The following is a 24558-nucleotide window of genomic DNA, read 5'->3' on the forward strand; positions in this document are numbered from 1 at the left end:
CAAACATTCTGCCTAATAACTCAAATAAACATGCTTTACAAGCCTAACACTTTGTTAGTCACAGTCAAGTTCAGCAGCAGTAATCAATCACACATGGAGTGACAGACTGGTTCCAAATTGGGAAAGGAGTACGTCAAGGCTGTATATTGTCACCCTGCTTATTTAATTTATATGCATAGTATATCATGCGAAATGCCGGGCTGGATGAAGCACAAGCTGGAATCAAGACTGCCGTGGGAAATATCAATAACCTCAGATACTCAGATGACACTACCCTTATGGCAGAAAGTGAAGAGGAACTAAAAAGCCTCTTGAAGAAAGTGAAAGAGTAGAGTGAAAAAGCTGGCTTAAAACTCAACATTCAGAAAACTAAGATCATGGCATCTGGTCCCATCACTTCATGGGAAATAAACAGGGACACAATGTAAACAGTGAGAGACTGTATTTTGGGGGCTTCAAAATCTGCAGATGGTGACTGCAGCTATGAAATTAAAAGATGTTTGCTCATGGGAAGAAAAGTTATGACCAACCTAGACAGTATATTAAAAAGCAGAGACATTACTTGGCCGACAAAGGTCTATCTAGTTAAAGCTATGGTTTTTCCAGTGGTCATGTATGGATATGAGAGTTGGACTATAAAGAAAGCTGAGCACTTAAGAATTGATGCTTTTGAACTGTGGTGTTGGAGAAGACTCTTGAGAGTCCCTTGGACTGCAAGGAGATCAAACCTGTCAATCCTAAAGGAAATCAGTCCTGAGTATTTATTGGAAGGACTGATGCTGAAGCTCAAACTCCAATACTTTGGTCACCTGATACAAAGAACTGACTCACTGGAAAAACCCTTATGCTGGGAAAGATTGAAGGCAGGAGGAGAAGGGAACGACACAGGGTGGGATGGTTGGATGACATCACCAACTCGATGGACATGAGTTTAAGCAAGCTCTGGGAGTTGGTGATGGACAGGGAAGCCTGGCATGCTGCAGTCCATGGGGTCACAAAGAGTCAGACATGACTGAGCGACTGAACTGAACTGAATCACTCATAGTGCTGTATTAGTTAGTAAGGAGAATTATTAAAAATATAAAATAGAGTCCTTGTCTTCCAATATCTTTTGTTTCCTAAATCTCATCCATGTCATCTGGGGGTTTCTTTATATAAAGGTCTTATTTCCTAGTGTTTCTAAAACAGCAAAGCCAGAGGCATAAATAAGACATGCAGAGCAGCTCACAGGCAGCATGGAAAACTGCAGGAGGGGAGCATGAGTGAATTGGTTACGTATTGCAGCATAACACATGGCCCCAAACGGAGTGGCTTAAAACAACAAACCTTTATTATCTCACTTAGTTTCGGAAGGTCAGGAATCTGGGAGCAGCTTAGGTGGGTGGTTCCGGCTCAGGGTTTCTCAGGAAGTTTCGGTTAAATTGTTGACCGGGATGCAGTCATCTGAAAGCTTGCCTGGGGCTTGAGGAACTTAAGTTGACCCTTGAACAGTATGGGTTTGAACTGTGTGGGTCCACTTACGTGTGGCTTTTTAAAAACTACGCGTGGCTTTAAAAAATATTACAGTAATACGCAATCTGAGGTTGGTTGGATCTCTAGGCGTGAAACTGTAGCTATAACTACAGAGGGCTGCCTGTAAGTTACAGGTGAATTTTTGAACCACCCTCTCTCCCACATTGTTCGAGGGTCAACTGTGTTTCCAAGAGTGTTTATAGATGTTTGTAAGAGGCCTCAGTTCCTTAACAACAGGAATTTGAGAGTTCTCGTGACAAGGCAGATGGCTTCCCCCAAAGCGAGTTATCAAGAGCAAGCAAAAAGTTGCAGTGCTTTTTATGACCTAGCTCAGGGATTAACAAACTTTCTGAAAGGGCTAAATAATAACTATTTTAGGCTTACATGACATAGGGTTTGTGACTGCTTACCTCAGTTGTTTCAGTGCAAAGACAGGTACATACAATGTAAACAAATGGGGATACTTGTTCCAATACAACTTGATTCATAAAAATAGGTGGCCGGCCCACCTCTATAGTTTGCTAACCTCTGACCTGGTCTCCAAATCTGCATGCCCTCATTTTCCCTTTATTCATTCATTAGAAGCAAGTCATCAGGATCCAACCTACACTCAGGGGGAGAGGAATTGGGCTCTATCTCTTAAAAGGAAGGATAAAAGAATTTCTGAACATATCTTAAAACCAAAACAATGGGCTTAATGCACAGTAAGCGGAATATGGGTTAAATATTGCATTTGTTTCTTAGGTCTGCTGTAACAAATTATACAAACTGGGAGGCACAAAGCAACAGAAATTTACTCCCTCACAGTTCCTGAGACTAGATGTTCAAAATCAAGGTGTCAGCAGGGCCGCGGTCCCTCTGAAGGCTCTAAGGAAGAACGCTGCCTCTTGCTAACTTTCGGTGGCTCCTAGCAATCCCCGGTGTCCGTCGGCTGGTAGTTGTTTTAGTCCAGTCTCTACTGCTGTCATCACACGGCCTCCTCTCTGTGTGTACCTCGTGTGTCCTCTCCTCTTCTTATAAGGATACTGCTCATTGCGTTTAGACCAATGACCTCTTATCCAGGATGACCTCGTATTAATGCCAATATTATAACTACAGTCTATTTCCAAATAAGGTCATATTCTGAGGTTCCAGGTGAATATGAATTCCAGGGGAACACTATTCAACCCACCACAACACACAAGCGTGTCCCCTACTGAGTTCTCTGCCCTCAGTTCCTGCCACTCTGAGCTCTAGGTTCTAGTCAGAGTGAATGGCTTGTTCTCTTACTAGGCTACATGATCTTGCTATCGCTCTCCCTAGAGTACCCTTTCACCTCTTCCTCATTTCTACTTGTCCTTTAAGATTTCTAGAATATCCCTTCAGAAGTCCTTGTTTTGTATCCACAGATTTTACATTTTATAAGAAATGATACAACATTAATATGTAGAATGTGATCATTTAAAATATTAAAATAGCTAAAGGGAGTGCTAAAAAATATTAAAAAGATACAGCTAAACAGTCATAAGATGAAATAGAATACTAGAAAACATTTGATTAAACTAAAATCAGTCAATGGAAGAATATGAGGAAACAAAAAATAAATTTATTAATTAAAATTAAATAAATTTACATTAAAAATAAATAAAAAATAAAATAAAATCAATTAATCAGTCAATGGAAGAATATGAGGAAACAAAAAGCCTAGATGGGATAAACAGAAAACTAAACACAGAGTACACCTAAGTGCAACCATGTCAGAAACCACACTAAATGCAGATGAACTAGAAGGTAGAGACCAAGGCTGGATTTACAAAAAGGAAGATTCAATTGTATGTTATTTCTAAGAAATACAGCTCAAACATTAAAAGACAGACAATTTGAAAGTAAAAGGAGGGAATGATATACCATTCAAATACTAAGCATAAAAAAGCTGATGCAACTATTATCAGATAAAGTAGACTTCAAGACAAGGAGCATTAGCAGAGATAAAGAGGGAGAGTTAATAATATTAAGAGGGCCGCTTCATCAAGAAGACATAATAATCCTAAATGTGGACACACTCAACATCAGAGCTTCAAAGCATGGAATGACAGAACTAACGAAATAGGTAAATCCACAATCAGAGATTTTAACACTCCTTTCTCAGTAATGGATATTTATAGAAGTAGACAAAAGAAACCTATCAGCAGATAGATTTAAATAGTACTATCAACCATCTTGCCCTAACCATCTTGCCTAACCTCATGAAACACTGCATTTAGCAACTGCAGAAAACGTGAAGTGAAAAGATAGCTACACTAACAAAGACCTTATTCTGAAACTTAAAGTGTTTCTTAATATTATTTCCAGACTGAAATCTTAAAAGAGTATGTTCACTGCCCATATACAAATTAAATCAGAGACATCAATAAAAGAAGTACTTTTATATATCAATAAAATACTTTTTAAAAATTCCTGTTCACTTCATACCTGTCAGAATCATCAAAACAACCACAAATAACAAATGTTGGTGAGGATACACAGAAAAGAGAATCTCTGTACACTGTTGGTAGCCACTCTGGAAAACAGTATGGAGGCTCCTCAAAAAACTAAAAATAGGACTGTCAAAAGATCCAGCATTTCCACTAGGTAGCTATATGAAAAAAACAAAAACACTAATTTGAAAAGATACATATACCCCAACGTTCATAGCAGCATTATTAACCAAGATATGGATGTAATCTGCCTTCTTCAACAGATGAATGGATGAAGATGTGGTATATATATATATACACACACACAATGGAATATTAGTCATAAGAAAGAAGGAAATTCTGCCATTTGCAACAATACAAATGGACCTAGAGAGCATTATGCTTTGTGAAATTGGAGAAAGACAATTATTGTATGTTATCATTTATATATGGAATCTTAAAAAAAGAAATTTTATCACAGAGATGGAAAGTATAAAAGAACAGTAAGAAGGAAATTCTAGAAATAAAACATAATTCATTAGATGGGCATAAAGGTCTTTCTATTGAGGGAAGGTAACTTCTCTACCAGTATGTAAGGTTTTCTGTATGTATGTAATGTTTTCTGTTCTTTATTCCATGAACCAGAACTATTAATATCCACTTATGGGTTGGTCATTTCCCATTTGCACTTATTGCTGTTAACATGTATCTCATGTGATTTCTTTAGAGTATTATGTGAAAACTTTATCCTTGAAACTTTCAACTGGAAAAAGTTCTGGCAAAATTATTTTTTCCTTCACAGTTGCCCAAAGCAGCCATATAAACCACTTTGCTTTTCATGTTTGTTCCTATGGACCTTATTGTCTAATCATTTTCCAGATAAGTGATTATAAGGCAGCCTTTTTCAGTTTTTCAATTAGTAACTTTTTATGGTCTTTCTTTGATGGGTTCGTTTCCTGGTTTATGATCCCCTAGACATTTTAGGGTTAGAGTCAGACACGACTGAGCGACTTCACTTTCACTTTCCACTTTCATGCCTTGGCGAAGGAAATGACAACCCACTCCAGTGTTCTTGCCTGGAGAATCCCATGGACGGAGAAGCCTGGTAGGCTGCAGTCCATGGGGTCGCACAGAGTCGGGCACAACTGAAGCGACTTAGCAGCAGCGGCAGACATTTTAGGGAACTTTAAAGAGGAAAACTTACAGTTTCCTAGACGCTTGGCAGGCACTGTGGCCCCTACCTCCATTATCTTATTAAATTATGAAAGTTTTTCAGGTCAATCGAAAGACAGTCTAGAGGTAGGGTTCAGTAGCTTTTAAAATAAAATAAAATTAGAAAAAAAAAAAAAAAAAAAACTTCCATTCTGATTATAATAAAGGATCAGGCTGCTAGAAAGAGATCAAGTTTCTTTCAGCTCCCAGGTCCAGGTTAATAAGCAGTAGAGTTATATAAACATCGTTCCATTTAACTCCCCATGATCCCTAGGTACCTTCTGAGGTAAGGCTTACCTTTTTGTTTATACTGTTATTACACAGACTAAAAACTGGTTTTCAATTTCTAATGTAAAATTCTTCTGTCATCTATGATGTTATCCTATGTCCAAGCATTTGCCCAAGTATATATCTCCCTTGCCAGTTTTTTGATGAGGTGTGTCATAAAGTACTGCAAAGGGTGTGTTTACTTTGTGTTGTATTTATTGAGAAGCATAAAAAAGGTTGCTCTATACTTTGCAGGTGTTCCATCATTTCTTTGATGTCTGTGGAACAAGCTGTGCAAATTGTTGCTGCCAAGTTTGTATTGCAAATGTATTTTGAAATGAATTTTACCAGGATCCATCACACCATTTTACTATGGAAACACTGGTAAACATCTCACAACATGGCATTCAAGATTTAGTCCTTAAATTCTTGAGTAATGCTTAAAGTAGTATATTTTATTATCTCGTTATGATTATATTTGGTATTCTGTGAAGAAGGCAGAGTGAGATATTATCACCTCACTTTCAGATGAGGAAGTTGAGACATGAACAGAGCTGATTAAATGAGATAGCACACAAGAAAAGTATCTGTGACAGTCTGGTATGTGTGTATACATGTGTGTGTACATATACGTGAATGTATACACACAAATATATATTTTATGTGTATATTTTTTTTTCCTGCAAAATGAGGGTCAGGGCAATAATTTCTTTCTTTACAAGAATATATTTATTTACTACCAAAAAACAATTTAATGTCATATCTAAAATTAAAGCTTCTTAATATCTAGTCACAGCTTCCATGGTGGCTCAGATGGTAAAGAATCCACCTGCAAAGCAGGAGGCCCATGTTTGATCCCTGCATTGGGAAGATTCCCTGGAAAGGGAAATGGCAACTCACTTCAGTATTCTTGCCTGGGAAATCCCATGGACAGAGGAGCCTGGTGGGCTACATGCAGTCCATGGGGGTCTCAAAGAGTTGGAAATGACTGAACAACTAACACTTCAATGTCCAGTCATATACAGTCCTTCCACAGATAGAGCTCTGTTCTGATGTCATAGATAACATTTCCATATCTGGCTATGAGTTTTCTGCATTTAGGATAAATTTTAGATAATATATACTATAATAGTCAATTTTTAAAATATAATTTTAAAATATAATTCAAAGACATTATAGGGCTACTTCTTTAAACTTTCATATATATATTTCTACTGACATCACAACATTATTTGACTTCTTCCTAAGATCTCTTTCCCTGAATAGCCTTTAGGTAAATTATGGTTTAATTAAAACTTGAGGTTGATTTCCTTCTACTTTCTTTTTTGGTTCTTCTCCTACTTCTTAGGTGATAATCCACATTCCATAAAAATCAGTTCATGGGCAGAAACAACAGGAAGAGGAATGTGATTAGGACAGTGAACTATGAGTCAGAGACTAGGAATTCCATAGACAGGAGGGAAAAAACCTTCAAGCTGGGAACTGGGATTACTATAGGAGTTTACCAACTCCTAAGCCTCTGAGAGAAGCAAGGGCTTAACAACTTGGAGTTTGCCAGGCAATGAGTTAGCAGGGCAAAGCAGGCCAAACAATCATATGGGATCAGTAGCAGGCAGAATGCAAAATGCTTAGTACTCTTAGTCACTCTTTATTCGTCTTACTATAGTGAATTTCAGTCTAATGTGATACTAGCCCAAAATCCTACCAGTTGTAACAACTGTAAAAGTTGGCTGGCTGACCAGTCGTTATGGGATGAGAAGTGATCACAGCTCTTTTGGCAGAAGGGTTTTCTTTACTATGTTGAAATGGATGAAATTACAGTGATTCACATCAAAGAGGGAGAAAGTGATCATTAACTTATTACAACTCTCAAAAATAGTATGTTTTGAGGAGAGGACCAAAGCAATCCTTCTTCAAGTCTATCCTATGCCATACTCACTACTGTATTTTAATGTTCTAGATGAAAAAGGCTTATGTGGTCAAACATGCTGAGAAATGCTGCATGACCTTCTTACTAGAAATGTTAATAAAATCCTGAGAAGTCTTGCAGTAAGAATATAAGCTCTTTTAATTTTATTCAATGTACTTTTATGATTAATGCTTTTAGTGTCCCACTAAAGAAACCTTTGCATACTCCAAGGCTGCAAATACACTTTTCTTTGTTTTTCCTAGTTTTTGGTTCTGAGTTTTGTATTTAGATTTATGGTCCATATCTATCTAATTTTTATGTATAAAGTGAGAAAGATGTGGAGGATGTGAAGATGTGAATCAAATCCACTTCAACCAGCAACATGTTTAGAAAGACTATCTTTTTCCCATTTAATTTATTTGCCACCTTGATAAAAAATCGTATACATGTGACCTATTTCTGGATTGCCTGTTCTGTTCCACTGATATTATTCATCTATTCTTAGAGTAATACTTGATTAACTGTAACTTTTAAGTCTTGAATCACATATTATAAATCTCTCACCTTGTTGTTTTTTTTCCCAAGATTGTTTTAGCTCTTCTATATCCATTGCATTTCCAAATATATTTTAGAATCGGCTTGACAATGCCTGCTAGAATTCTGACAGAGATTTCATTGACTCTATAGATCAATTTCAGGAGGATTGGCATTTCAACAGTTCTGAGTTCTATAATCCATGATCATGGTATGGTTTACCCTTGAACAACACAGGTTTGAACTGAGTGGATCCATTTATACTTGAGTTTTTTTTTTTCAGTAGTAAATGCAATAGTACTACATGATCTGAGGTTGGTTGAATCTGCAGATTTGGAACTCAGAGGGATGAACTGTGTATGTGGAGGATTGACTATACATTACATGTAGATGTTCAACTGCACAAGGGTCATCAGCACTACTAATGCCTACATTGTTCAAGGGTTAACTGTATATATATATATATATATATATATATATATATATACAGACCTATATATATATAGGACTTTTAATTTTGATCTTCAGTTTTTCTCAGAAATGTTTTGTAGTTCTCAGTATAGATGTCTTGTGTTCTTTTAAATATTTATTTCTATGTGTTTGGTAATTTAATGGTGATATTTGCTTTTATTTTTTCATTGTTTTAGCTGTTCTAATTATTTCAAATACAATTTTTATATTGATTATAACCTGTGGCCTAATTAAATTCTTTAATTAGTTGAAATCATTTTTTATAGCTTCTATAAGACTTTCTATGTATACAATCTTTCTGTGTGTGAATCATGATAGTTTTGCCTCCTTTCTGAAATTTGGCCTTTTATTTCTTTTCCTTGCCTTATCACAGTGGCCTTATACTAAGCATGTAATATACATCATCTCATTTAATCTTCATAACAACTCAATTTTACTCCTATTTTACAGATAAGAAAACCAAGGCCCAGAAATGTTCAGTAATTTGCCCAATCAATATTGCACACCTATCAACTGATCTTCAAGAAGGTAATGGCAACCCACTCCAGTATGCTTACCTGGAGAATTCCATGGACAGAGGAACCTGGCAGGCTATGGTCCATGGGTTGCAAAGAGTCAGACACGACAGAGAATAACACACACACACAAACACACATCAACAGACCTAGAGTTCAAACCTAGGCACTCTTACTCCAAACCTGTATTTATGACTACTTCTACCTACTTATGAGTAGCTTCTAAATTCGGAAAACTCAGAGGCACAAAAGCAAAAAATATTTTCAAATTAATAATAGAAAAACTCCTACTAAGGACAAATATATAAATAGTTCACACACACACAAAAGGCAGTTTCTTTTGAACATGAAGTTACTCAACCCTACTCAAAATGAGAGAAATGAAAATTAAAACAATGCTAAAATGGTATAGCCACTATGAAAACAGTATGGTGGTTTCTCAGAAAATAGAATTGCCATATGATCCAGTAATCCCACTTTTGGGTTTATCTATAGATGGATAAACAAAATGTGATATCTACAACACAATGGAACGTTTGAACGTTATTCAGCCTTAAAAAGGAAGGAAATCTTGTCATTTGCTACAACATGGATGAACTTTGAACACATTATGTTAAGTGAAACAAGCCTCACAAAAAACCAAAAAGTGTTACTATCTGTAAAACAGACAGTCAGAATTTGCTGTATGAGGCAGGGAACCCAAAGCTGATGCTCTGTGACAACCTAGAGGGGTGAGATGGGGAGGGAGGTGGGAGCAAGGTTCAGGAGAGAGGGGACATATGTATACCTTTGGCTGATTCATGTTGATCTATGGCAGAAACCATCACAACATTGCAATTACCCTCCAATTAAAAATTAAATTGAGAAAGACAAAAAACTGTATGATTCCACTTATATGAAGTATCTATGCTAGTCAGATTCACAGAAAGTAGAATGGTGGTTGTTAGGAAATGGGGGAGAGGAAAATGGAGAGTTGCCATTTAATAGGTAAAGAGTTTTGGTTTTACAAGATGAAAAAGTTCTAGAGATTTGTTTCATAACAATGTTAAAGTACTTAAAACTAATGATTTGTACACTTAAAAATGGTTATGATGATAAATGTTACATTTTTTAAAATCACAATTTAAAATTTTTAAATTGTTTTGAAAACTTTAACACAAATTTTATTATGAATTCTTAAAAAAAAAAAAACTATGCTGAAACCAGTTTTTAAGTTATCAGATTGGCAAAAATCTGAAAGTCTGATAACTCTCTTATATGTTTGTTGCTGGGGGAATACAAATAGAAACAATCCCTATGGAGTGCAATTAGGCAATAGCCATGACATCTTTTGATCTAGCGTTTCTACTCTGGTGAATTTAATCATTCAGATAAACTGTAAGAATATATGGGATGATACAGTCACAAGACTGTGAATTTCAGCATTGTTTACGAAAGAAAAATATTGGAAATAACCAAAATGCCCGTTACTGGATGATTGGTTTTTCGTTGTTGTTTAGTCGTTAAGTCGTGTCTGACTCTTTGTGACTCTGTGGACCGTAGCCTGCCAGGCTCCTCTGTCCGTGGGATTTTCTGGGCAAGAATATTGGTGTGCGCTGCCATTTCCTTTTCCAGGGGATCTTCCCGACCCAGGGATGGAACCCACATCTTCTGCATTGGCAGGCAGGTTCTTTACCACTGAGCCAGCAGACATCTATACAATGGAATACTATGCAGCTATTTTAAAATGAGAATGCTTGTCATGTACTGATATGGAAAGAGGTTCAACATATAAGTGATAAAATTAACTGTATATATAATAGTATATGTAAAAAGGAGGAAAGTAGGAATCTATTTATAATTTTATAATTCCTTGATATATAAAGAAACTCTAGATATAGGAAAAGAATAATAATAAAATATAGTAATAGTAATAAAAATTATAATAGTGATTTGGGGGTCCTGAATGGGAACTGAATGGATAGGGGACTGGGGTGGGAAGATTTCAAAATAACTTTTTAATATGTTTTGGTCTTGGAACCATGTGAATATATCACCTATTCAAAAAACTCAATGAAAATTCCTGTGTGTGTGTGTGTGTGTGTGTGCTTAGTTCCTCAGTCATGTCTGACTTGGCCACTCCATGGACTGTAGCCCTCCAGGCTCCTCTGTCCATGGGATTCTCCAGCAAGAATACTGGAGTGGAGTTCTATGCTTAAAAATAAATTTTAGTGGTACCAACTGATATTAAATTATTCATAAAACAGATGTTTACCAAGTATATACTGTATGTCCAGTGGGCACTATTTGGGGCACTGGCAATATAGCACTGAACAAGATGTAGTTCTTGCCCCTCATAGAACTTCTATTCTAGTGGGAAAGACTATATATTTTACTGATAAATTATTTAAGAAAAGTAAATCAGGATGAAGGAAAAAGCAGCAATGTAGCAGAAGTGAGGTGGTGGTGCCTCTGAGGAGGAGGTATCTGAGTAGAAACCTGAATGGAAAGAAGGCAGAAATTCTGCAGGGGAAAGTTTTCCTGGCAGGGCAGCACATGCCCTGGGGCAGGAACATGCTTGATGTGTTCTAGAAATAGCAAGACATTTATGTAGCTGGAGCAAACTTTGTGAAGTGAATGAAGTAGGCCATGATGTTCAACAGGTGGTCAGAAAGCAGATCATACAGGCTTCATGGGGTATGTGCAATGGTCTGGGTGTGAAAGACAGCTACCGGAGGTTTTTAAAAAAAACCTGACAGTATCTTGGTTAAGATTAAGCCCGGGCACACCTGTGTGTTCTTCCAGGTGGTTAAAGGACCGAAATACTTCAAATACGGTTAGTAAACAGCTGCTTCCCTGGTAATAGTGTCACCTGCCATACTGGCTTCTCTTCCAGGACACCCAACCCCCGCCCCTCCTCCATGAACTGATTACTAAATAAGTAAACCGGTCCAGCAATAGCTACTGAGTTGGCAAAGTTTTAATCAGCTCAGGAACCTAGAATCATTGCAGTTCAGCCGTCTACAGGATGAACCAACGTCTCAGTTTATTACAGTCCTAGAACCTGCCTAGGACAGGGTCTTGGGCTTCTATCCCACCAAGGGCCAGCTGGGGCCCAGTACTGCCACGTGGGCTGTCACTCAAGTCCAGCAGGAATAAGAGGCAGACTAGAAAAATAAACTGAACGTCCCTGAGGTCTGAGGCAAAGCCAGAGCAAAGGGGAAACCCAGAGTACTTCCGTATAAACAATCAGTACTTCCTGAATGATCTGAAAGGCTACTGGCCCACAGCCAGCCTTTATAACTTTTATATAATATATTAACCGCATCAAAATTTGTTTCTCTGTTCAAAGTTATACCATTTTCCAGTACCAAGATTTTTTTTCCAGATATATCGTGGCAAAAGGGAAATAGAAAATAACAACCTCTCTAGCACCAAATGCAACCTTAACACTCTCATAGCTGCACTCAATAGAGTCAATGTTTGTATAACAATGCGTACTTCCTGGAATCCCAGTACCAAAGCAGAACTACAACAGCTGAACTGCAACAATTTTAACTTCAAATATGAAATTTATTTTACATAGGACAGTATGGGGAATTTAGTCTGGAAAATTAGTACATATGTCAAAGTCTTAAAAAACATATTTCTCCAAAGTTGCAAGAAATTTCTAAGGCTGCTTGCCATTTCCATCCATTTCACAAAGTTCCTCCTCTTTGAAAATACACTCTGTTGCTCTTAAATTTAGGATCCCAATATCTGATTAAATCACGTTAGTTCTACTTAGTTCTCATTCATTTGATTTCTTTGAACATCAAAAGCTCCAGTTTAATTACCTGAGAGACTACTAAATATTTGCTAACATAATCTTGTAACAAGAGCCTAAACTAAAGAGACAGCAACCATTAAGAACATCAGGGAGAAATTTCAGCACTACTTGGAAATAATCAATCTTTGGGCACTAGATATATATTCCATCACTTTTACTTTCTGACCGTAAGCACCTTTACTCAATCAAAGACAAGACATTAAAAGTCATCTCATGCAAGCAGGAGGACCTGTGTTAGCAGAATACTTGCTGAAAGACTTTAGGACTTTCCTTTTCTTAAAAAAAAAATAAATAAATAAAACTATTGTGAAATGCTGAAACTTTCTTGCAAGTAGGTCTAGTATACAAGATTTAGTACCTTAATTTAATCTTAGAAATTGTTTCCACCATGCTTTCATATTCAAATATCAAAATATTAAAAAAAAAAGTACTTACACTGCAGCAACCTGAAGTCGGATCAGACAGCATGAAACTACCAGCAGCTGCCTGCTTCCTCACAGACTAAACTTTGTTCCCTTCCTGGCTGGTTCTGGATCAGGTTCACTGATACACATTTACCATGGCCTTGGAAGCTACCACCCAACAAGGTGGGAGGGTTTGTTCATTAAACTTCTGCTTGATAACCACCTATCAGCAACTTCTCAGAGGTTTACCTGGACATGTTTAAAGAGGCAAATTTATGGAAGATTACAGAGAAAGCCTGAAGAGTCTCCTAATCTCTGATGGCTGGGTTTTGGTTTCAGAGGGAATTTCCCTATGTTCCTAGAAAAACCAAACCAACCAACCAACACAATAATCCTCTGGGATTCAAAAATCTTGCTTCATAAAAGTTCTCCCACCTCCTCAGAGTGCATACATGGTATAATCATGGCAGAAAGAGGCCAGAAAGTTGCTTTTCTATTATAGTTCCCCGTCACCTCCATTCGCCCCAGCTCTTTCACTAGTTGGGAAACAATGCAGAGTTCTTATTAAACGTAGTGCTTTCTGACATTGAAACCACTTGCTGATCTAATGTAAAGTGAGAACTTAAGACCCCCCCGTCCCTGCCAAATTCTGCTCTTCACAAGATAAAATATTATGCTGCATCATCCCTTTCCACATCCCTAAGCTTCTTTCCCTCTGAGCTACTATATTTCTATAATTTGTAGCATTAGCCTTTGGAGCAAAAACCATTTACTATGTATTTAACTACACTAATCACTTTATAAACATTATCTTATTCTCTCCTAAGCAATATATTTGGAATCATCTTCAATTCTTCTTAGTCTGATTCTTGTTCCTAATTTGGCCCCTTCACTATCTTGGTGATCCTCTGCAATAAGCACTGTGGCAGGCAGAATAATGACCTCCTCCACAGATGTTCATTCCCTAATCACTGGAATCTGTTACCTTACACAGCCAAGGGACTCTGTAGATGCAGTTAAGGTTAAGAGACAGGGAGATTATCTGGATATGTCCAATTTTTCCCAGCTTTGGTAAGAGAGAGGCAATGTGAGGGCTTGACTTGCTCTTGCTGGCTTAAGGAGGAGGAAGGGGGCTGATAGAAGCTGGAAATGGCCAGAGGAAACACATACCTCCCTAGAGCCTCTGGAAAGGGACATGGCCTGAAAAAACTTTGGTTTTAGCCTCACGAGACCCACATTGGATTTTTGACTTACAGAACTGTTAGATAATAAATTTGTGTTGTTTTAAACCACTAAGCTTGTGACCACTTTTTATGGCAGCAATAGAAATATAGGTAATTTAATTTCAAAATGTCTTTTTGAAAACATAAACCCCAAACTGATAGAATATGCCAAATGAAGTCTGATGAAGAAAAAAAAAATACTTAAAACTTTGTTTTTAAAAATCTGACAAACTTGGTAGCTTGCTTTTTTTTTCTTTATAACTTTTTATTTTGTATTGAGGTATAGCCAATTAACAATGTTGTGATAGCTTCAGGTGAACAGTGAAGGGACTCAGCCATACATATACATGTGTCCATTCTCCCCCAAACTCCCCTTCCATCCAGGCTGCCATATAACACTGAGCAGAGTTCCATGTGCTATACAATAAGTCTTTGTTGGTTATCCATTTTAAATATAGCAGTGTGTACAGGTCCATCCCAAACTCCATAAGTATCCATTCACCCCATCCTCCCCCGCCTTAGCCCATCCTTCTAATATTAAGGTAATTTTGAATCATGCCTCTGTACTCTGTCATCAGAAATATCTTTTTAACCCTAACTGCACTGGCTTCATCTCCATGTATTTACCAAGTTATCAATAAATAAACACTGAGTAATCAAGATCAAGAACAGAATTCTGAAACAGAGAACAGAGTCCTGTTATTAGAGATCTTCAATTTGACCTTGGTCCATAAATCAATACTCTCTGGGTACACAAGTCTGATTAGCTATAAAAACACTTACTTTCATGTAGCCTATACTGTTTTTAACTTCTCAAGCATATCAGAAGGATAAAATCAATGCCTTAATAAATAAAGGTGTGTCTACAGCATACCAATCCACTAGAACGCTTCTGGAAATGGAGATGCGGTTAGTTTGATGTCAGCAGTTTTTCTGTTTTTCAGTGCTGTCTCAGTGATTATCATTTTCTTTTATAAGAGTTTACAAACTATCAATTAATTATTCTTTCCAGAAGTCTACTTGAAATTAAAAGGAAGTTTTCCCAGTTGTAGAAGTGAAAACAATCTCTGTCTTGAAGACATAGTGGAGGGAGGAGATGGGGGCCACTATGAAAGAAGGCTGGGGTGAGGACTGTGTGCCCTTTTAAGAGTATAAAACCCAGACTCGTCAGAGCAGTAGTGATTGTTGGAAGGTAGTGTGAAACTAGGGTTGAGACATATGATGTAAAGTCTTGAAAAGGGAACTAGGATTTACACTTAATATATTAGAAAATAGGTAAAACAAATATTTTAAAGAAGGAAAATAAAATTATGAGTACATTAATAATCAAATTGAAAAATGAGCAAAGTTATATGAACAGTTCACAAAAGAAGAAATATAAATGGCTCTTAAATATATAGAAAGACTCTCTACCTCATTCATTAAAAGAGAAACACAGTTCAAAATACAATGACATCTTAACCTATCAAACTGGCAAAATTCAAAGTCACATAAGGCACAGTGTTGGTGAAGTTATGGGTAAATAATGGAGGATAAATTGGTAAAACCACTGAAAAGCAAATTGGCAATCAAATTATGAATACATATCCCCTCTGACGGAACAATAACTAAAAAAATACATATATAAAATGATAATGTGTCCATAAATATTCACTGCAGCACTGTTTGCAAAAGTTAAAGATGTTAATGAGAAGGGAACTGGTAAATTATAGTGCAGATACCCAGTAGAATAAGAAAACAAGGCATATTTATGTTGCTGATAAAGAATGATCAAGCTGTATTAAGTTTAAAAAGGTACAGTACAGAGCACTATATGTAGGATGCAACTATTTGCGTGTGTATGTTTGACAGAGAGAGACAAACAGAATACACTGAAAATCTCTGTGGAAGAACATCCAAGAATCCAGAAACAGTGGGTTCTCTCTAGGGAAGGGGCTGGTAGCTATGGTTCAAAGGTGGGAAGGAGACTTATGCATCCTTTTGTCCTTTCTGAATTTTTACCCAAGCCGATGTTACCTACTTAAAAATATAGATATGCTAAGTGGCAATATGGCATCCTGGAAAAGAAAAAGTAGAGTGGTAAAAATCTGGCAAAAAACAAATAAAGTCTGGATTCTAGTTATAGTCACGTACCCCTGTTAATTTCTTAATTTTGACAAATGAGCCATGGTTAAGTTACATAAGATGTTACCATCTGAGAAACTAGGTGAAGGTACTATTTTTCCAACTTTTCTGTAAATCTAAAACTACTCCCTAAATAAAAAGTTTATTAAAACAAGAAACATTTAACAAGTTAATAGGGCAGCTATGGTAGAAATGGCTTGGAGAGAGGACAGATTAGAAGCAAAGAGGCCAGATGCGAAACTGTGGGAGTAATCCTGGCATGAGGTGATGAAGGCCTGCCTGAGGGTAAAAGTCATGAAAACACAATGAAAAGAACTAACATAGATATAATATATTTCAGAAGAAAAAAAATCAAATATTTGCAGTAGTGGAGAGAGATAAGAATAATGAAACTAGGGACAAAAGATGAAAATTGGAAAAGGAAGCTGGTTTGAAGGGGAATGAGATGCATGTAATTAATTCATTCAGCAAATATTTGTTGGTACTTACTACGCCAGGCACTATGCAAGGCACTGGGGATGTGAGAGTGACCCTAAATGTTTTAGTTCGATTGTCCAAAAGGCCTCTGAATATCAGAGGATGAGAGTTCAGGGGAGAGGACAGACTGGGATAGCTGAGAGAGGTGATAGAGTGAGGAAGGAGAGGCCAAAGGTGAGCCGCAGAACAGAAACACAATTGGGGAAAGAGCATAGAAGCAAAGAAGACAGGGAAGGAACGGACAGAGGCTTTTGAGAACAAGCATGGTGAGGTAACTTCTGGGAAACGAAGATAAAAGATCAAAGAAGTATTCCATCAAATGTACTGTACAAGAAATGAGGATATACAAAAGACCACAACACGACGGGTTAAAGAGAGAGAACTGATGGCAAAGGAGGTCACTCAGGAGACCTTTTCACTTTCAGAGAAGCCTAAATGGAACCCAGATCACAGAAATCGAAGTTTTCTTAGAAGAGAGCAATTCTGAGTCAAAGGCCTTCAAGAAATGGGATTCCATTTATTATCATGCTTCTCAAACTGGGTATACGAAGCTACGGCATAGATTGTTTTGTAGAATCAGCTTCATTGGAGGAAAATATACAAACAGGAGAGAAGAATGCAAAATTTGCATATGTTTCTAAAATTCAAACAGTTCCTAAAATTTCAAGCATGGGAGTCACCTTCTTCTCTTAGGGCTACAAATACACTCACCCCTTCCATAAAGGGGTACTTGGGCAGAAATTTGAGAAGCACCTATATAATGGTCAGCTATCCTGAAATGTGGTCTTGCTACTAAAACTCAAGATAACCATAATTTTAAAAATAACTCAGTGAACTATGGCCCCACATGGCAAATTACAATAAACATTTCACATTCAAAGAAGAAAAATAATGAACAAAATATTGGATTTATATTTGCCATTATTTGATATTTCTATTCATGTAACATATATTATTTATCTTTTATGTTTATAGGTAAGCTTGGCTACATTCTGAGAAGGAAGTCACATTGTCAACTATACTTAGATGCTTTATCAATGTTATTTGAGAATGATGAATATATACTAAGTACCAACAAATACCATATACATATATATGTGTGTAAATATATACAGACATATATACATAGGGTAAATATGTATGTATGTGTGGTATGTGTGCATATACACATGCATAAATGTATATATATAAGCATACACATACAAACATATACTGTAAACATGATGTTAATGCAAGAATTGGTGGCTATGCTTCAAATTCTAATTTATAACAAAACAGCTGAAATCTTGGCTGATGTGCAGTGTATGGTCTATTGGTAAAATGCAAGTGTAGTTTTCATATGTAATTTGCTGCCAAGTAAATTAACATACTACTTTGGCATTGAAGGGAAGTGAAATCGCTAAGTCGTGTCCGACTCTTTGTGACCCATGGACTGTAGCCTACTGGACTCCTCCATCCATGGGATTTTCCAGGCAAGAGTACTGGAGTGGGTTGCCATTTCCTTCTCCAGAGGATCTTCCCGACCCAGGGATCGAACCCGGGTCACTTGCATTGTAGGCAGACGCTTTAAATATATATTTGAAAGCTTTGCTCTGATATTTTCCATCTAATTTTAAACAGTCTTGGTCCACAAACCACAAGGCAATGCTTCCACCAAGTAAAGATTTCTTTTAAATCTTTTGTGTGAGAAAACCATTAGAGCAGTAACAGTGTAGGTGATATATAGGCGCTTCTTGAAAATGTCACGGCAAACTATGTACAATTAGTAATTAAAAAAAAAATCAACTATCTAGTCTAATGTCATCTGAAGGAAGAAATTAATATCAACATTTACTACCCTACTGTAATTCTGATACTTAGGGATTTTTTATGATTTGAAAGAAAATCAATTTTAAGAATAGTTAAACCAGCTTCTTTTCTAAATGGTTGAATCTCTAAACTATAGGGTTAGCCAAAAAGTTCGTTTGGGTTTTTGTAAGATGGTATTGAAAAGCCTGAACAAACTTTTTGGCCAACCCAATACCAGTTACCAACAGAGCAAATAGCTTTCACTACTCCACCTTGTATACCTTGTCTGAAAGTACCTCTTGAGGCTAAGAAACAAAAAGTTAATGTAGCACTGAATCTGAAAGACAAAATTATAGCTTTCACACGTATTTCATTCAGCCTGGACTGTTAGAGGCATGTTGTCACTTCTTAACATCATCTACTTCCTATAACTCTCTGCTGTCACTTCTTAAAAAAAATGCTGACATTCTCATGTTCTGAGAAAGGAAATCTGAAATGATATCCTACGGAATAATACATTATTTTGTTTTCCTACTTGACCTTAATTATCATGAAAATGGTAGAATTCTCAGCGATTCCCTTTCTGTCCTAAATATATATTCAAGGAATGAGAATTGATACAAGCACTTTGGATATCAGTTAAATGGAATTACTAGTGTCACCAAGCAATTTGTTATGATCTAGAAAAGATGAAGAAGCATGTTCCTACAACCAGCAATTTAACTCCCAGGTACACACCTTAACCCAGCTTCCTAACTGCTGTTCCATGGCACCCTGGTGGGCAACAAATGGAGGGTGCCCAGGGGTGGCTCTCACAGGGGTGCCCAGATATGGATCTCCTCAACCCTTCAGCCAAGAAGAAGCCCCCAGGCCAGAGACACAGCTTCATTCCTGTAATGGAAAGCTTTGTACAAATATTATCTATAATTTTCCATGTGTGCTATGGCATGAAAAGGGTTGGGAAACACTGAGAAGTTCTTACCTGTATGTGGGAGATGTATAGTCAGGAATATGTATACATATAGGAGCAATGTTCATAATAGCTAAAAATGGGACTATCTCACATGTTCATCAATCAACTCCTCTGCCAATAAATTCTGGAACACCCATATGATGCAAAGTTATACAGCAGTGAAAACTAATGAGCAACAACTATACGCATTGACATGGATAGATCTAAGACTGTAACACTGAACAGAAAAAAAGTTAAGTCCCAGAAAAATACATACAATATAATTCTATTTTTATAAAACTCAAGAACAAGTAAAACTAATAAACAAACAGTTTAATGATACACAGATATGTGATAAAACCATTGAAAAAGGACAAGAAATTAACACAAAATTCTCTGGAAGGACACTGTGCTTCTATTGCAGGGGCACAGTTTCCACCTCTGGTTGGGGAACTGAGATTCCACAAGTTGCAGATTACAGCCAAAAAAAAAATCAGAACGTTGGTTACCTCAGAGGGAGGATGAAAAGCTTGGGATCACAGAGGACTGCACAGGAGATATTAGAGAATAATGGTCATATTGCTTTTATAAAACTGGGAGGTAGGGACACATATGTTCCGTATATAGTTATTCCATAAGCGTTATAGATATAAGAATATAAAAGCCCTACTGTGTCCAGCAGTAGATAGCAGATCATCTGTGATCTCTGCAACAGTATGAGGTACATGGAACAGGAGGGACAGAAAGCATCAAACTAGACAGAACACCACAGGTCAGACACTGAACCTTTCCCTACAAACGCACACACAGTTTGCAACAGGAAAAATCTGTAAGCTATACAATAACAAAGTTAAGACTAAATTCAATATGCTATCATTATGCAAATGTTAACATTAAATAAAACACAGATTTAAAGAATCAGGACTGAATAAACTGCCAGCCTATGGATGAATAACTCTTCTTGCTATTTTCTAAACAGTCCACATTTCATTGTGTATTTAGGCCACACAAAAGACATTTATGGACTGACAATACTTTAATTCATCATGTACATCCAGCCATGTTTGCTTAGTTAAATGCCTGTTTCTCAGTGTCACTTAAGGGCAGGTTATTAAGCCTCAAGAGCAAGAACTAGATCTGTTTCATCTGATAATAACTATCAAAGAAAACGTAATGAAAACAGTTTAAGAATTCCTGCCTCTACTCTGTCTTTTTGTGTTTTAAGAGCTAGACACTGGGAAGCTATTTTCCTAAGCACTGGATATTTTGCCAATGCAGAAGAGCTATCATAGACCACAGAGATATAAACTTAACTTCCAAGTTAACTAAATTTATTATTTTTGATTTGGAATATAAAGGAAACCCAGTTTGAGCTCTCCTTTCAATATTTAAAAAAGAAAAGAGAGAGCTACTTAAAAGCAAATAGGTTAATGTTTACACGAAGGCTTTTTTTTTCTCCTTTGCTGTTTTTCTTTCTTTAAAATCTGAATAGGTGAGTGACCTTGCTGGAATTCCCCTGTCAGTTCTGGAGTATCTATCTGGAAATTGCAAACAGAAACTACTTTCACATGACACATTATCATGGCATGCCAAGGGGTGTCTGTCTCTGTACCTTGAACTCAGACGTTTATTGCTGATGAATCAATAAACTTTACACAAAATGAAATGCTTTTTTCCCTTGGACCTTTTAAGAAAAGATCAAATTTAATTGTATTTGACAGTATATATTTATATGGTCAATTAGACACAGAAAAACTGCACATATTCACCCAGTGCAAGAAATTCACCCTGTATAGCTCCAAGCTATCAAAGCCCAATTTTTAAGTATGTCAATATATAATGCTGAAGTGAAAATCTTAGTCCACACATTTAATTCCTGTTACATTAGCATAACTACCTGCATAATAATAAAGCACGTATTCTTTCTGCTTTATTGCAGATTTTCTAAAATACCTATTTTCACCGAGAGGAAGTTATTTCAGATTTACTGTTTAAAGGCTTATGGCAAAACCTGTCCTTTCAAGTGTGAGGCAGTCCGGAAACCAACCCTGAGCCACAGAAAATCAATACAGAGTATAAGCAATAGTGGGAATTATGTGGAATGGAAACGAAGTATCTCCCCAGTCTAGGCCACACCCCTAGTTTCACCCTGGGCACTTCTCTCCCTAATTTTCAGAGGGTGAAAGCACGATAAGTATGCTCTGGAATTTGAGCCCAGTCATCTACCTTGCTCTCAAGTGCTGTTTACAGCACAGGAAAAAAAAAATCAAACATTTCATAATCTCAGTTTCGACAGAATATATTCGTATTTCAGACGTTGAGTTGAATTGGTACACAAGAGTGAATGGGGAAAGAGTATCAGGGCAAGTTCAGCAAAGGGAGGGCTGCTCTTTGATATTTTTCCTAGAATATCTCAGCACTATTTTATAATAGTGGCTGGAATGGCTTCAGTACTATCTAAAGAATATAAAATATTTTTTAAAGAAAAATTTTAAACCATTAGCATGACATCACAATAATTACAGCTCACTATGTTCCCAGTCCCTACAGCCTCCAATTTAGGAAGGCACAGTAAATGGGATAATAATTTCATGTACAACTGCAACCTGATTTTTGAAATGAAGCTGGAATAAAAGTGTACAGGCTGGTGGCAGGGAGGAAGGAAAAACTAGATAATCAAATTGCTTTCCTCCAAGCACTTCTCTCTTCTGTTTCTACCTCATAATCCTCATCTAGTTAGTAAAAAGGAAAAAAAAAACAACAAAACTTTTGACGATATTATTTGTATATATCTACTCTTAAGATTTTTCTCCCACATAGGCCACTACAGCATAATGAATAGAGTTCCCAAACAGTAAACTCTCAAATGCAAAGTCAAGAGGTCTTTTGGCTTCTAAGGTACAATTTCATTTTCATGTGTAAAGGAAAAATATCTTGTGCCTTTTTTGTTCAGGGTTTTCTCTTAGTAGGGCTTCCCTAGGGGCTCAGATGGTAAAGAATCTGCCTGTAATGTGGGAGACCCAGGTTCAATCCCTGAGTCAGGAAGACCCCCTGAAGAAGGGAATGGCAACCTGCTCCAGTATTCTTCCTCTTTCCATGAACAGAGGAACCTGGTGGGCTACAGTCCATGGGGTTGTAAAGAGTTGGACACAACTGAATGACTAACATTTTCTCTTACTGACTTCTTATATCCTATTGACTCTTATACTGATATCTTCTGCTCAGACCTCTCTCTTTCTCTTTTCTTCTCTATGGTTAATTTGGCAACTTATTAACCAAAAATATAAGAATAGCTAATATGTATTAAGTCAGACGTTGTTCTGAAAACTTAATCTTCACAATAACCCTGTGAGATATTTCCAATTTAAAAATATACTGTTATCCCCACTTTATAAAGTAGGACCTGGAAGCAATGGTGGTTAATAGTCCACTTGCAATACAGCAAAATTTGTTTGTTATAATAATTTGCTTTTGCTTTTTTTTTTTTCAATTTCTTTAGGAGGCATTTCCAAAAGGAGTGATACTTAGAGGAAAGAGATATGTGATTTTGCTGTTTTCATTGTGCATCTCCATATTCTTTTCCCAGGATTTTTCTAATGCAATGATTCTCAACTTAAGGTCTCTGGACCAGCAGCATCAGTACCACCTGAGTACTTGTTAGAAATGTAAATTCTCAGGCCCCACCCAGACCTACTGAATTAGACACTCGAGGTTAGGGCCTAGCAGTCTGTGTTTTTGTTAAAATGCGTGCATGCATATACACACACAATCTGTTTTTTGTTAAATTACTCCTCCAGGATGATTCTAATGTTTAAGAATCGTTCTAATGTGTAACATATACATCAGTTATGAAAAAAGATCCCATTTGGCTACATATTTCATACACCCGGGCTTCCCTAATAGCTCAGTTGGTAAAGAATCTGCCTGCAATGCAGGAGACCCCAGTTTGATTCCTGGGTCAGGAAGATCCCCTGGAGAAGGGATAGGCTACCCACTCCAGTGTTCTTGGGCTTCCCTTTGGCTCAGCTGGTAAAAAATCCACCTGCAATGCAGGAGACCTGGGTTCAACCCCTGGGTTGGGAAGATCCCCTGGAGAAGGGAAAGGCTACCCACTCCAGTATTCTGGCCTGGAGAATTCCATGGACTGTAAAGTCCCATGGGGTTGCAAAGAGTCAGACACGACTGAGTAACTTTCACTTTTCACTTTCATATACCAAGGTATACCTACATGTTTTTACTAATTGTATTATATCTCTTGGAAGAGTATGCTCATTTGCATTCATTCCACATTCATTAGGCACCTACCGTGTACTTAAGAATGAGTGCTTGAAGAACTAACAATCTAGTAAGACAGGCAGATATGTATCAATTACTGTGCCATGTGACAGTACAGTGACAGAGATGCACAGGAAGCTGAGAAAGGGCAAACTGCAGTAGGTGGAGGACTGTGTCTTCATCTCTTAGAATTGCTGCACTCCACTGCCCCTTTCTGAGAAACAGTATTTTGTGTGAACATATCCTGCTGTCCTAACCCAGGGACCCATGCTTGAAACAGGGGTATTACCGTGGCAGGATTCCCTATCACACCGTGACTAACAGACTCAGTAAGATCATTCCTCGGTTAGAATCCAGAGGCCATGGGAGACAAGTAGAGAAAGTAGCCAATCAGCCTCCAGAGCTGCCTAAGAGTCCAAAGAGCTTTCCAATTTTAATCCACAAGTTAACTTTAAAACTCACCCCTTTCCCACCACTATCTCATCTTTCCAGAATTCTGTCAGATAATTTCCAAAATAGACAAATTTTCAACACTCTTGGTACTCTTGCAAATTCACATACTTCTCTCTAACACTTAAATCACTATTCTGAATATAGTGTTCATCATCCCCCCAAAAGTACAGTGGGCCCTTGAACAACACAGGTTTGGACT

General features: G+C 37.2%; 1 protein-coding gene across 5 annotated transcripts in view; it reads right to left on the bottom strand.

Annotated features, from left to right (window-relative positions):
• The window catches only part of MAP3K13 (mitogen-activated protein kinase kinase kinase 13), a 161605-nt gene that overhangs the window by 117017 nt on the left and 20030 nt on the right, over positions 1-24558 (bottom strand). The window contains exon 1 of one of the 5 annotated variants that reach the window (XM_010801216.4): positions 1-13194. This exon is cut by the window's left edge and continues 15104 nt beyond it. The exons of 3 other annotated variants lie outside the window; for them this stretch is intronic. The gene's annotated coding sequence lies outside the window, so the exon portion shown is untranslated. 5 annotated transcript variants of the gene reach the window in all.

This window comes from Bos taurus, chromosome 1 (assembly GCF_002263795.3).
Source record: "Bos taurus isolate L1 Dominette 01449 registration number 42190680 breed Hereford chromosome 1, ARS-UCD2.0, whole genome shotgun sequence".
Taxonomy (NCBI): Eukaryota; Metazoa; Chordata; class Mammalia; order Artiodactyla; family Bovidae; genus Bos; species Bos taurus.